Source organism: Ovis aries, chromosome 2, assembly GCF_016772045.2.
Source record: "Ovis aries strain OAR_USU_Benz2616 breed Rambouillet chromosome 2, ARS-UI_Ramb_v3.0, whole genome shotgun sequence".
Classification (NCBI taxonomy): domain Eukaryota; kingdom Metazoa; phylum Chordata; class Mammalia; order Artiodactyla; family Bovidae; genus Ovis; species Ovis aries.
In genome coordinates, this window is record NC_056055.1 from 121978679 (window position 1) to 121992972 (window position 14294).

Consider the following 14294-nt stretch of genomic DNA (forward strand, 5'->3'; position numbering starts at 1 on the left):
TTAAAGCAACATTGATTTGTTGATAACTTTTGTGTACAATTAGAATGAAATCAGCCCTTTGGTTTTAATAATGGAAAATAGCGTGTTCACTCTCAAAGGCCCTGCCATCAGACCTGGGTCTTTTAACTACCTGCAGTTCATTTAGTAATAAAATAAGTTGAAAAATGCTGAGCGACTTAGGTAAAATAATAGAAGGTCATGCCAACTTACTTCCATACTAGGATTGTTTTTATTTTTGTGTGTTTCTCCTCAAATTATTGGTGCATTTTAACCAAAACATCGCATACATAATTTCCTTGATGCATAAATTATCTAACTGTAAGCAATGACTTTCAGACAATTGAGGACACAGAGGAATTATTAATTTATAACATAATACCGGAAAAACTTCATAGAAATAATTTTTAAAGTTCTTTCTTACACTCTTACCAGGGACAATCTGTCCATAACGCGTTTTGTTTAACAATGTTTTGTTTTGTTGGGCAGAACTATGATCCAAGGCAGTAGCCACACCATTTCAAAATAAGTGGTCAGTTCAAACCAAACCACATTTTTGGTCTAACATGACTAAGTTACTAAAATAAAATAAACAGTAATCCAGAGATTTTTAGATAGCCTCCTCCTGAGTGTTAGTCAAAGTGTATTTCAAGTGGTAATTAGTACTCCTTGCTCAAGGACTATTGCTCTTGTGAGCCTTCCATGGAACCACAAAGGTAAGCACAATCTCTCTTGTAGGATTCTGAAATGGACAAGCATGATTAATTATTATTATATATGTCATTCTTCATTGGAGGTCATTCCTGAGTTCTATAGAAAACTTTATTGATAGTGCTCTGCATGGTTTCATCTAGACTGTGTTGGTAGCATTAGTTGCTAATTTAAAAGAATATAGCACTTGATTCTTCATGTGCTACACAATCTATGCTGTAAACAACCAGGTAACATCCTGTTTTTTTCTTAATTCCCCAACACAACTAGTACAGTATTTAGCTCAAAATATAGGTCTGATCATTAGTAATTAAATGATTGCAAGTGTCATTAAACATATGTTCTGGAAAAATATTTTATAAATAAATACAATACATAGGGCTAAATTAACATATTGATTCATATCTTACTGGCCAAGAATTACCTCATTGATTATCAAAATATCTTCATTTTGTTCTAGTGCATTTCCCCAATATTTATGTCATATTTCAGTGTGAAGATCCATATTTCCGCCTGTGCCTTCATACCCAGAGTGGCTCTCTGAAAGTCCTCATGCCATTTATTTCAACTGGAATTTATAAAACAGCAACTCTGAAGAATTTGATTAGAAGCATGCAGTTTATCTGTTATTTCTAAGTGAGGCTTTTAACTGATAACTAATAAAAATTATCCAAGGGACTTCAAGGAGTATAAGCATGCCTGACCAATAATTTAAATATAAATGCTATAATCTCTATTAGCCTTCCTATTTCATATAGAACTTGATGTAACTAGAAGAGAAAGAGTAATAGTTTCAGTATTTTAGGACATAAATTTGCAGCAAATGAACAGTGAATCTTGAAGGAAAAATAATTACCATCTTCTGCAAACTTGTTGGCAAAAGTTTTAGTTCTTCATGACTTAAATTCAAAACTATATATTGATCTCTTTCTGGGAGTCAGCTGATAAACCAAGAGTGAGTGTTGAAATGACATGAACAGTGATCATTCACGCACATAATAAAGTCTAGTATTTTATTTTCCTCTGAATTTTAAGATGGGAACAACAAGACTTAAATTTTGTCAAAGGCTGCACTAGAAAATATCAGAACCAGGACTGGAATTTCTTGTTTCTTGGTCCAATCCTAGTGATTTTTCTGTCTTCTTAGTGGTTCTCTGAACAGTGTATTCACTCCACAGCAGAATTCAGGAAAACTTTCACCTGACAATATCCACATCAGTATTCTGATTAAAGAACCAGTTTGTGGAGTCAGTCATAGTCGGCAACTTGGACTTTTTTTTTTTTTAATCATGGCCTTAAATAAATTACTCAAAATGCAGCCTTCCAAAGCAAAGCAAAACCAAGCCCTAACTGCAAATAATGATATTCTACAACCTTGCAACCTTTGGTTATTTTCTATCTCCCAATAACTAAAGAGGCATAAGTTAGTTTCTTATAAGCTTTATAACTATAATTTGATAGAGATTAGTATGTATCCTGTTTATATGCATTTATTTTTATTGACCTTGATCCTATTGATCATAAAATCACCAATTATGTAATGTTTCTTCTGTGGATCCAAGTAATAAAAATGTCAGCAGGAACATACTGTTTAAAAAACATGAATCTTCTTTAATTTATATTGTCTGGTCTTTTGTTAATTTTACAAGGAATTTGAGCATCTCATTTTGTTCTGGAATTGCAGTAACATACCAATATCTCAGTGCCTCTGATCTCAAATTTATTCAGAATTGAGAAATCATCATGATATCATCTCTATTTCTGAATGTTACCTAATTTGTTGATTGAAAATGTTAAAACTATAGGAATTTTAGATATTATTTGATACATCTCTTCTAGTTTACAGATGAGAAAATTGATATCCATACAAAGCAAGTGACTTTTAGTGCTGTTTAAGTTTCAGAAATTATAGTTATTGTTGTATTTCACACATACTATATCGTTTAAAAAAGTACATTTCAAAATTAAAGCTTTCTTCCATGATAACTTCCAATGATTTATTAAACACATTTTAGAATAAAATTACGTTTTGAGGCAAACCTTTTTGTAAAATGTAAAAGTATGTTATATAATTTACCTTGTTTCAAAATTTATATTTATAAACTATCTGCATTTTTGTTAAGGCTATTTTGAGGTACAAGCTATTAATTACTTTTTTACTTCATAGGTGATAAGTCAAATATTTTAAAATATGTGCAATTATTTACATGCATAATTGTTCTCAAGGTTACTTTCTCTAAAATATATATTCATATATAATGAAAAATAATTATATATGTATATCTATACACACAACACATATACACACAATGGTTCTGGTTAGGACATATTCCTAGGTCATGAACAAAATTTAAAAAATGTTCAAAAAACCTGCAGGAAAGAGTTTCATCATTTAATCGTGGAAAACTGATAAGGGAATAGCTTTGATTATCAGAGGTCCAAATTAACAAGAATTAGATCACAGAACTAATTCTGATGGGAACATAGTTATTACTTTTCTGTGTTCCTCTATGAAGAAAGACACGTTACATTAAAACATTCCCTTGATGCTTTGTGAAGTATAATTCAACACACACACACACACACACACACACACACACACACACACACACACACACACACACACACACTCCCTAACTCCTTTAATTCTTTGAGCAGAATACTATTCAGATTTCCTTCAAACCATAGGCAGCTCTGTTTGACAAGTTCTAACAGAACTCAGTCAAGGTGAAATCCAGCCAGCTTTTGCTGCTAACGATGTGTTCATACAGCATATGATGTGTGTCTGTTCAGGCTGCTTCTCGTTCCTGTCTCAGAATAAAAAAGGAGTGCTGCTTTCCTGGGGTATGCCATTTGAGAAAGAAAGTAACCTAACACTAACTGCAGGCGGGGTCAGAGTGATGTAACAGGAAGCTCTGATGTTTCCCTTCTGCTGCTGAGCACATACAATGTGACAACCCTTCCAGTCCACTCAGAACAACACTCTCTCCAGCAGTGTCACCTCCTGCCTGAGGATCACCAAGCTCTGCTAACTGGACCTCACCCTGCCTGCAGGATCATATTGCAAGGCTTTCACCCTTCCCCACCTTGCCTGGGGGTACATTTCTTCTGCGGAATCTCAGAAAATCAAATTCCATCCTAAGAATAGTTCACCAAGAATTTCCTTAGGAGCTGTTCTGGGTAAGTGCATTATTCAAAATAAATATATTTATTCAGAGTAGTATTCTCAAGTCGTTTGACAATGTTTTTACTATAGAACTCAGCTAGTAACATTGAAATTATGTTTAAACAATTTACATTTATTTCATGTGTTAGAAAAATGACAGTATATCTCCCCAAGATGTACACAATACCTGTTACTACTAGGTAATATTAGGTACAGTGCTACGCTAGAAAATAAATTTGGGAAGTAATGAAACATCTAAATGTATTTAAAGCCATACTTCTGAACAAATATCTTAATCAGGGAACAATGCCTTTTAAAATTAGTTCTACTCTTAGCTAAGCTTACATTTTGACAGCTGGAAAACATTTTTCCCCCACAAGAGTCTTTAAACTTTCCATATAATCACTGTTTTAAAAAGGGGGGTGAGAAAATACTTATGGGGATCTTGGAGCCTCACTCACTCTGCTGTTAAACACAATGGAGAATCTAAGGAAAAGTAATAACTTTGGATTTATTATATTTGTCTTCTATTTGCCTTCTACCTCTATTTACACATACATCTCGAACTACTGAACTAATGGATTTTTCATTGTTCGCTGTTGCCAGATGTGTTTAAATCTCTTTGACTAACCCTGAACTGTTTCCGCTGTGTTGGATCATGGGGTGGGCAACAAAGGAAAGAAAACTAAGGTTGAGAAAATGTTGGTATTTCTATATTAACTCTAATTTCACAGCTTTTTATAGCTAAGAAGTAATAGAATGTGTTGCTTCCATTTGTCTGATAACCTTCTGCAAGCTTTTTTGGGAGGGTGTGATATTGAGATAACAAAGAAAATAGCAAAGATTTCCCAATTGGGCATATCAGATTGTTAAAGAGAAATTAAAGTGTGTTTAAAAAAAAGTAATTTCCAGGATAGAACTTACTGAAATGTTGAGATGAAACATCTGTTAATGCTTCTTTCGACAGTACAGACAATTGGACAGTTTAAGAAACGAGTGTCTACTTTGTAAGATGTTCGTATAGAGACATGACAGATTTATTGCTGAGGAAAATTAGATGTCAGATTTGGGTTCAAATTATATTGATTGACATAATTTTAGTATATTTTCATACCCAAATGAAATTATAATCTGCAAAATGCCTTTCCATGGAGAAATTCTGTACTTATTTATCCATAATCAGGCACATTAACACTGGACCACCAACTCATTCTGAGTAATTCCTTTATAAGTTTCTACTCAATTCTTCCATATATTTCTCCAAATAATGGAAACTTCAATTAAAGTCTTGTTTTTGTGATTCTTTAAAAAATATTATGGCTGGTTTCCCATCTCCTGTCATTCATTAATTGTACTAAGTTCCTTGACACATTTGTGGAAATGGATATTGTTTTTGAATGTAACTTTGTAAATAGCCATTAGATAATTAGGGGAGGAAATGGAAAGAACACATTAAATGCTGAACCCAATGTCATGGGGTAGTAACAAAACCTAAAAATAGCAGTTCTTTTAGCTTATTTTCTTAGAAGGAGAATTACATTAAATTAATATCATATTTTATAATAAGAAACTTCCTCAAATTCTCTAATCTCTAGTTGCTAACCAAAACCCCACAATTTTCTTGAATAGCTTATTTTTGGTAATAATTATAATGATTTATAAATTTTATTTTCAAATAACAGTGTGGAATATTCAGGAATGAATATTGTGGATCTTTTCGCAAAGGCTTATTATTTGAGAAAATCATTGAAAATTTGAAATAAGAATTCATATTATTATATTCTACAGTTTGCTTTCTTTAATTGTAAGGAACTATCAGAGCACTGACACATGCTTTCAGCCATAAAGAATTAATTTATGTTTCTGGATGCTATTACCCTATAAGATCATAAAATGAATGCACAGAATCTAATGTCAGTTCTAAATATGTAAGATAAAATATAGAATTGAGAAATTACATGGGTAATGTGAGCTAAAATATGTTTTACCTGCAATATTTGGTTGTCTTTAAGAATATGCTTTTGGTTATTGCTACAAGTCTCCTCTTCCCCAGTATATCTTGGTACATGCCAAAATATAATTTTGTTAGATAAAATATGTACACTTTTAGAATACATAAGATCTTTCATTCACTTGGAAAAAATGAATAACAAAATATTATAAAGAAATCAGACTTGGGTCTGTAATTTTAAGACTATGTTAAATGAATGGCCAAGGTGTATATACTTTTCTCATTGGTAATGCCTAGGATATAGTGAACTTTAAATTGCGTCAACACCTAGCATACATATGAGAACATTCACATTCACTTGTACATAGTCTATCATTCTTTTACGCATAACAGATATTTACTTCCATAAAAAATTCAAATAATATCAGAACAAGACGTTTACTTTATAAACTCTATGTTAGCATGGAAAAATTATTTGATAAACATGTATAATCTAATCAAAATTCAGTTAATAGTATTACTACATATTTCTAATTTAGATCATATCTGTAACAATTATAGCAATATTTTGTTTCCAACCTTTAACTCCATAGTTAAAATTTGAGAGTTACTTAATTTTTAAGACTTGCCTTAGTGATTGCTATAGAACAATTAACAAAATACTTTAAAGATCAAACTATGCATTTACTATACAAAACTTGTTTGTGTATGACATTGAACACAGCTTGAAAAAAAGAATTCTGTTTTTAGAGATACCATGATAATAGTCAACATTTCAGAAAACAAATATATTTAAAGAACATTATTTGAAGTCATTGGTTTCATTCCTTATCTTTGTTTATGATTCAGAGAAGCTTTTAACCCATAAACATAAGCTATATCATTGCAATGGTGTTAAAGACAGACACTCAAAGAGTCAAACTTGCAGCATCTGTTAGTTCTTGACTTAATCAGACTTTCAGAGAATGAACTTAAGATGGAAAGTATACTTGTTTAAAAAATTTGTCTGTGTCTGGTTCTGAAGTCTAGGGATGTACTATATAAATGTCTATAATTTCTTAGGAAATCTTTCCTTTTCTACCAAATTACTACTACCATGTTGCTGTTGCACTATTAAATTTAGGAAATTCTCTCATTTAATACCAGAAAATGCTCTGATGCAGTTAAATGGAAAGTAAAAGTTTACCAGAGACACAGGGTCTGCCTACTAATGCCATATCTCACACACTTTCCCGTTTATTCACATGGACAACCATGCCTCCCAAATTCTTTCATCAATCCATAGTTATGTAACTCAAAGTAACTGGATAGTTTTCATACCTTAATTTTAGTTTATCTACTTATAAGTTGGTTAATAATTTTGAAGATATATAGACTTAATTAGTATAAAATTGCATAATATAGAATACATTTAATTGTAAAATTTGGAATGTAAATATTGATCTAGTGTGATTTAAGGAAAAAGAACATATGATTAGATATATGATAATTAAATCAACAAAACCCATTTAAATAATAAGATATTATTTTATACATACTATTGTCATTCCAGCTTAAACAACTTAAACTTTCCGTCCTCAATAAATCCAGATTATCTTTTCATATCTAATTTGAGTTACAATATTGTTCATTAAATTAGATTAAATTAAGTAATATGTATTTTTCATATTTGAGTAACTTAAAATCAAATTGTTTTTAACTTTAATGTTATTTACAAAAAATTAATAAATGGATTTTAAAGGCCCAATAAAAGTCTTCTTAATATTAAAAAATAAAATGGAATCATTGTCTGTGACAGAGTTAGGTTCTATGATTATTAGGTTGCTGGTATTATTATCAAATAAGTTGCAAATACTTTACCAGAACATATTTCTTTCTTTTTTCCCCTTAAATTTCTTTACTTAAAAAAGACAGTATCATGCAAAACTAACACAACAATATATTATCACTTGCAAAAATGGCCAAAGGGGTGTATTTACTTTTAAATATAAATCAAGTTTTAATCCTTTTCTTCCTTCATGGTTTAGTTAAATGCATCATATGCTTTCTACCTTACAACCAATTAATAGGACCAAAACTCAACCCAATAGAAATCTAAATAAACAATTAACCAACCCAACCCTGTGGTATTAAGGTTTTATACCTTATTGCAGTTGTTGGATGGAGCCAATAAGAGAAATCTTATCTGTCAATATGGAACATATTTTTTAAATGAAACGTGTTAATATGGGATAAACTTGTGTATAAATCTGTCATTCTCTATTCTGGCTTAGGTTAACTCAGACCTGACTGTGCTGCTCATAAATCATAGCGACGAGAACAAGTGGTATAGTGAAATAGCAGCTAGAAGGTTTACAAGGTGTCTGTCCCTCTCCTTCCAGCCTAGTCAGTGGGGGTCATTAGCATATTCATGAGCACACAGACTTGGTTTTCTCAATGGAAACTAAGTAAATTTGTCTTATATCCATGCACTGATTTGATACATTTTACAAATGAGTATTAGTTTGAACCCATAACCATTAGTTAACCTGACACCAATTATTATGCAGATATCTGTGCATGAACTTCAGTCTTGCTTCCCTTCCAAGGATAAATTGAAGGGAAAATTGGAACTTCGCTAAGTACTAGAGAAGAATAAATAATGTGATAATAAGGAGGATTAAAACGCTGGGGAAAGAATGCCAGCAAAACAAAATTGTTGATCTTTTTTTACTCAATTGTGTTCATTTCAAATATGAGGCAAAATAGGAGACTTGTTTTTATTAGACCTAACATTAGAGTAATAGGCTTAAATATTTTATTAATCAATTTACATATTTCTTTGAAAAATCATTTCAATGAAATTGTTTTCGTTTCAAATCTTTTTTTACGACATGACAGTAAACTTTATTAGCTAAGGCAAAAATATAACTTTTGTAGTTGTGCTTTAGAAATTTAGATATAGTTGTTGTTTGATGCAATTCCCTGGAATGGAGTATGTTTTAGACCACAATCATATCATATTTAGTAAAGACATTGCTACATTTTAAATGTGTTAAACACAATTTTATTAAAGTCCCAGTTAACTAAAATATCTTGGAATTGTCAGGTTTACTTGAGTAAATACATATATTTATTGTCAGGTTGCTTTGCTTTCTGATCCTTGACAATATAAGATGAGGATGTGTTATTGAATGAAGGAGGCATTGATGGGTTTTGTTGTTGTTTAATTGCTAAGTAGTGTCCAACTCTTGGAACTCATGGACTGTTGCCTACCAGGCTCCTCTGTCCATGGATTTCCCAGTCTAGAATATTAGAATGGGTAGCCATGCCCTCCTCCAGGGAATCTTCACAACCCAGGGATCCAAATGGAGTCTTCAGCACCAGCAGGCAGTTTCTTTACTGCTGCGCCATCAGAGGAAGCCTTCATTATTGGATGGATCTATCTTAATATTCCTATAGGAGAGTCGGCCTCCTTTGCCGCAACCTCTAACAGGAGGATCTGCCTTCCCTCCTGCAGCATTCCTTCCCAAGGTCAACAGAAGGTGAACCTGTGCACACTGCATTCATACACCAGAACCCTGTTTTAAAGCGTGGCTTGCTGCTACTGACTTAGGTAAATTCTTTGAGGGTTTGCTATGTGCCATAGACATTATTAATTACTAATGTATAAACTCCTTTAATCTTCCCTCAAAGCCCTGGAAATATTATCCTTGTTTGCATGTATGAAACTCATAAACTAAAGCACAGAGCTCCTAAGCAATGTGCCCAAGTTCATACAGTTATCAAGTGGCAAAACAAGGCCTTCAATCCTGACTCATGCTCTGAATAACTCTGCTTCCCTCTTCAACTGGTGATTGCTACCATGTCATCCCTAGTGCAAAGGGATGCTGTTCCTAGAATCTTAGCTTAAGTGTAGTTAGTTAGCTCAGTCTCTCAGTGTTGTCCGACTCTCCAACCCCATGGACTGCAGCATACCAGGCTTTCCTGTCCATCACCAAATCCTGGAGCTTACTCAAACTCATGTCAATTGAGTCAGTGTTGCCATCCAACCATCTCATCCTCTGTCATGCCCTTCACCTCCTGCCTTCAATCTTTCCCAAGGTCAGGGTCTTCTCAAATGAGTTAGCTCTTCACATCAGGTGGCCAAAGTATTGGAGTTTCAGCTTCAACATCAGTCCTTCCAATGAACACCCAGGACTGATTTCCTTTAGGATGGACTCGTTGGATCTACCTGCAGTCCAAGGGACTCTCGAGAGTCTTTACCAATACCACAGTTCAAAAGCATCAATTCTTTGGCCTTCAGATTTCTTTATAGTTCAACTCTCACATCCATACATGACCACTGGAAAATCCATCTCCTTGACTAGATGGACCTTTGTTGACAAAGTAATGTCTCTGCTTATTAATATGCTGTCTAGGTTCCTTCCAAGGAGTAAGAGTCTTTTAATTTCATGGCTGCAGTCACCATCTGCAGTGATTTGGGAGCTCCAAAAAATAAAGTCAGCTACTGTTTCCACTGTTTCCCCATCTATTTGCCATGATGTGATGGGAATGATGCCATGATATTAGTTTTCTGAATGTTGAGCTTTAAGCCAACTTTTCACTCTCCTTCTTCACTTTGATCAAGAGGCTCTTTAGTTCTTCACTTTCTGCCATAAGGGTGGTGTCTTCTGCATATCTGAGGTTATTGATATTTCTCTGGTCAATTTTGATTCCAGCTTATGCTTCATCCAGCCTACTGTTTCTCATGATGTACTCTGCATATAAGTTAAATAAGCAGGGTGACAATATACAGCCTTGACGTACTCCTTTTCCTATTTGGAACCAGTCTGTTGTTCCATGTCCAGTTCTAACTGTTGCTTCCTGACCTGCATACAGATTTCTCAAGAGGCAGGTCAGGTGGTCTGTATTCCCATCTCTTTCAGAAATGTCCACAGTTTATTGTGATCCACACAGTCAAAGGCTTTGGCATAGTCAATAAAGCAGAAATAGATGTTTTTCTGGAACTCTCTTGCTTTTTTGATGTTTCAGTGAATGTTGGCAATTTGATTTCTGGTTCCTCTGACTTTTCTAAAACCAGTTTGAACATCTGGAAGTTCGCTGTTCACGTATTGCTGAAGCCTGGCTTGGAGAATTTTGAGCATTACTTTACTAGCATGTGAGATGAGTGCAGTTGTGTGGTAGTTTAAGCATTCTTTGGCATTGCCTTTCTTTGGGATTGGAATGAAAACTGACCTTTTCCAGTCCTGTGGCCACTGCTGAGTTTTCCAAATGTGCTGGCATATTGAGTGTAGCAATTTCACAGCATCATCTTTCAAGATTTGAAATAGCTCAACCAGAATTCCATCACCTCCACTAGCTTTGTTCATAGAGATGCTTTGTAAGGCCCAGTTGATTACACATTCCAGGATGTCTGGCTCTAGGTGAGTGATCACACTATAGTGAATATCTGACCGTGAAGATCTTTTTTGTATAGTTCTTCTGTGTATTCTTGCCACCTCTTCTTAATATCTTCTGCTTCTGTTAGGTCCATACCATTTCTGTCCTTTATTGAGCCCATCTTTGCATGAAATGTTCCCTTGTTATCTCTAATTTTCTTGAAGATATCTCTAGTCTTTCCCAGTCTATTATTTTCCCTATTTCTTTTCTTTGATTGCTGAGGAAGGCTTCCTTATCTCTCCTTGCTATTCTTTGGAACTCTGCATTCAAATGGGTATATCTTTCCTTTTCTCCTTTGCTTTTTGCTTCTCTTCTTTTCACTGCTATTTGTAAGGCCTCCTCAGACAGCCATTTTGCTTTTTGCATTTCTTTTCCATGGGGATGGGCTTGATCCCTGTCTCCTGTACAATGATACAAACCTCCATCCATAGTTCATCAGGTACTCTATCAGGTCTAGTCCCTTAAATCTATTTCTTACTTCCACTGTATGATCATAAGGAATTTGATGTAGGTCATACATGAATGGTCTAGTGGTTTTTCCACTTTCTTCAATTTCAGTCTGAATTTGGCAATAAGGAATTCATGATCTGAGCCAAAGTCAGCTTCCGGTCTTGTTTTTGTTGACTGTGTAGAGCTTCTCCATCTTTGGCTGCAAAGAATATAATCAGTCTGATTTCAGAGTTGACCATCTGGTTATGTCCATGTGTAGAATCTTCTCTTGTGTTGTTGGAAGAGGGTATTTGCTATGACCAGTGCGTTCTCTTAGCAAAACTCTATTAGCCTTTGCCCTGCTTCATTCTACACTCCAAGGCCAAATCTGCCTGTTATTCCAGGTATTTCTTGAGTTCCTACCTTTGCATTCCAGTCCTCTGTAATGAAAAGGACATCTTTTTTTGGGTGTTAGTTCTAAAAGGTTGTAGATCTTCATAGAACCATTCAACAGCTTCTTCAGCACTACTGGTCGGGGCACAGACTTGGATTACCATGATATTGAATGGTTTACCTTGGAAATGAACAGAGATACTTCTGTTATTTCTGAGATTGCATCCAAGTACTGCATTTCAGACTCTTTTGTTGACTATGATGGCTACTCCATTTCTTCTAAGGGATCCCATGGACCTAATATTCTAGGTTCCTAGGCAATATTGCTCTCTACAGCATCAGAACTACTTCCATCACCAGTCACATCCACAACTGGAGTGTTGTTTTTGCTGAGGCTTTGTCTCTTCATTCTTCATGGAGTTTTTTCTCCACTCATCTCCCATAGCATTTTGGACACCTACCAGCCTGGGGAATTCATCTTTCAGTGTCCTATCTTTTTGCCTTTTTATGCTGTTCATGGTGTTCTCAAGGCAAGAATACTGAAGTGGTTTGCATTCCCTTCTCCACTGGACCATGTTTTGTCAGAACTCTCCACCATGACCTGTCCATCTTGGGTGGCCCTACATGGCATGGCTCATAGCTTCACTGAGTTAGACAAGGCTAGGATCCACATGATAAGTTTGGTTAATTTTCTGACTGTGGTTTTCATTTTGTCTGCCCTCTAACGGAGAAGGATAAGAGACTTTTGGAAGATTCCTGATGGGAGAGACTGAGGGGGAAACTGGGCCTTGTTCTGATGTAGCCGTGGTCCATAAATCTTTAATCCTATTTTTTGTTGATAGGCACGGCTGTGTTCCCTCCCTGTTGTTTGTCCCGAGGCCAAACTATGGTGGAGGTAATGAAGATAATGAGGAACTTCTTCAAAAAATCCCATGCAAGCACTGCCACACTCAGTACCTCTGACCCTATAGCAGGCCACTGTCAACCCATATTAAGTGCAGTGTGCACTTAAATTCTTTCAAAACAGTGATGGAGTAAATAACCTTAGCTTTCCAGGTTACTCCATGAGTTTAATTTTTTTTTTAAATTTACCACCTTTATCAGTTGTAAAAAATAAAAAGCTACAATATCAGTTAAAATATGAGCCACATTACAGATGTGAAGCTTAATGGACTTTGGCTTTAGGTTACTCACGTATGAACCCAGACTTCACCACTACTTAATTCCCTTTTGTGTCAAATGGAAGTGATAATCATACTGCTTTAAAAGGTTTTGTTAGGAATCCAAGAAGCATTCATTGAAAATGTTTAGCACAGCCCTTGGCACTTAGTAGGTATTCAACACATTTTAGTGCTCATCATAAATTTTTCGTGAACAAGAGGAAATAACTGAGGACATAACTTGTGTCTCTGCAAAAGCTTATTTCAATCAACTTACAGAGAATTAGAATACAGCCCCTTCATAGGATAGGGAGAGTGAACAAGAGTGATTTGTAATGTTTTTAGACTAATCACACTTTTGTAATCATATAATATATGCCAGAACTTAATAAAACTGACATTGCTAACCACCGTTTCTACAAAGTTTGAGCACTTAAAAGGGATCTTCATGCTAATAATTTTAAATGTATATTATATAGAAATTATTGTTTTTTTCTTTCTTTTACATATGAAGTCCAATGAAGTAAACAGTGTTCCCAAAATCAAATGGTCATCATTGACAAAGCTCTGGTTTTTACGTGTGTCTACTGTGATCCTGAATCCTAAATATTTTGTTGAACTTCTGTGGATTATATTTTATTAGATCTATTATTACAAATGTTGCACAAAATTGAATAACAATAATGATCCATCAGATCCAAACAGTTTCTTCTAACTTAAGATAATACAAATAAATTTAATCACGTTACTTACATGGACTTTGTGAAATATGCTATGTTAGATATAAATTTAGATGTCTGTCAAGAAATTTTTAGTTTTGACTACTTATAGAAGTTGTGGAAACTCAAAATTTAAAGAACATTTAGAAAGATTAAATTAAACGTCATTGTAGAACTCCAAGTTTCTGGTGGTTACTTATTTTTAAAAAAATGTCTTTATTGAAGGGCCTTTTATTGCTGTTTAATGGTACCCACTTTATTATCTTATGTATTATATTTCAGAAATATGATGAAAGAATACCTGTACAATAAGACTGTTAACATTCATTTAGGTTTTAGTTTAAAAT

General features: G+C 34.2%; 1 protein-coding gene across 13 annotated transcripts in view; it reads left to right on the forward strand.

The window, feature by feature from the left end:
• Nucleotides 1-3681: 3681 nt before the first annotated feature.
• CALCRL (calcitonin receptor like receptor) overlaps nt 3682-14294 on the forward strand; it is a 126297-nt gene continuing 115684 nt past the window's right edge. For all 13 annotated transcript variants that reach the window (XM_042243643.1, XM_060409656.1, XM_042243644.1 and 10 more), the window contains exon 1: nt 3682-3888. The gene's annotated coding sequence lies outside the window, so the exon portion shown is untranslated. The remainder of the gene's footprint in view (nt 3889-14294) is intronic.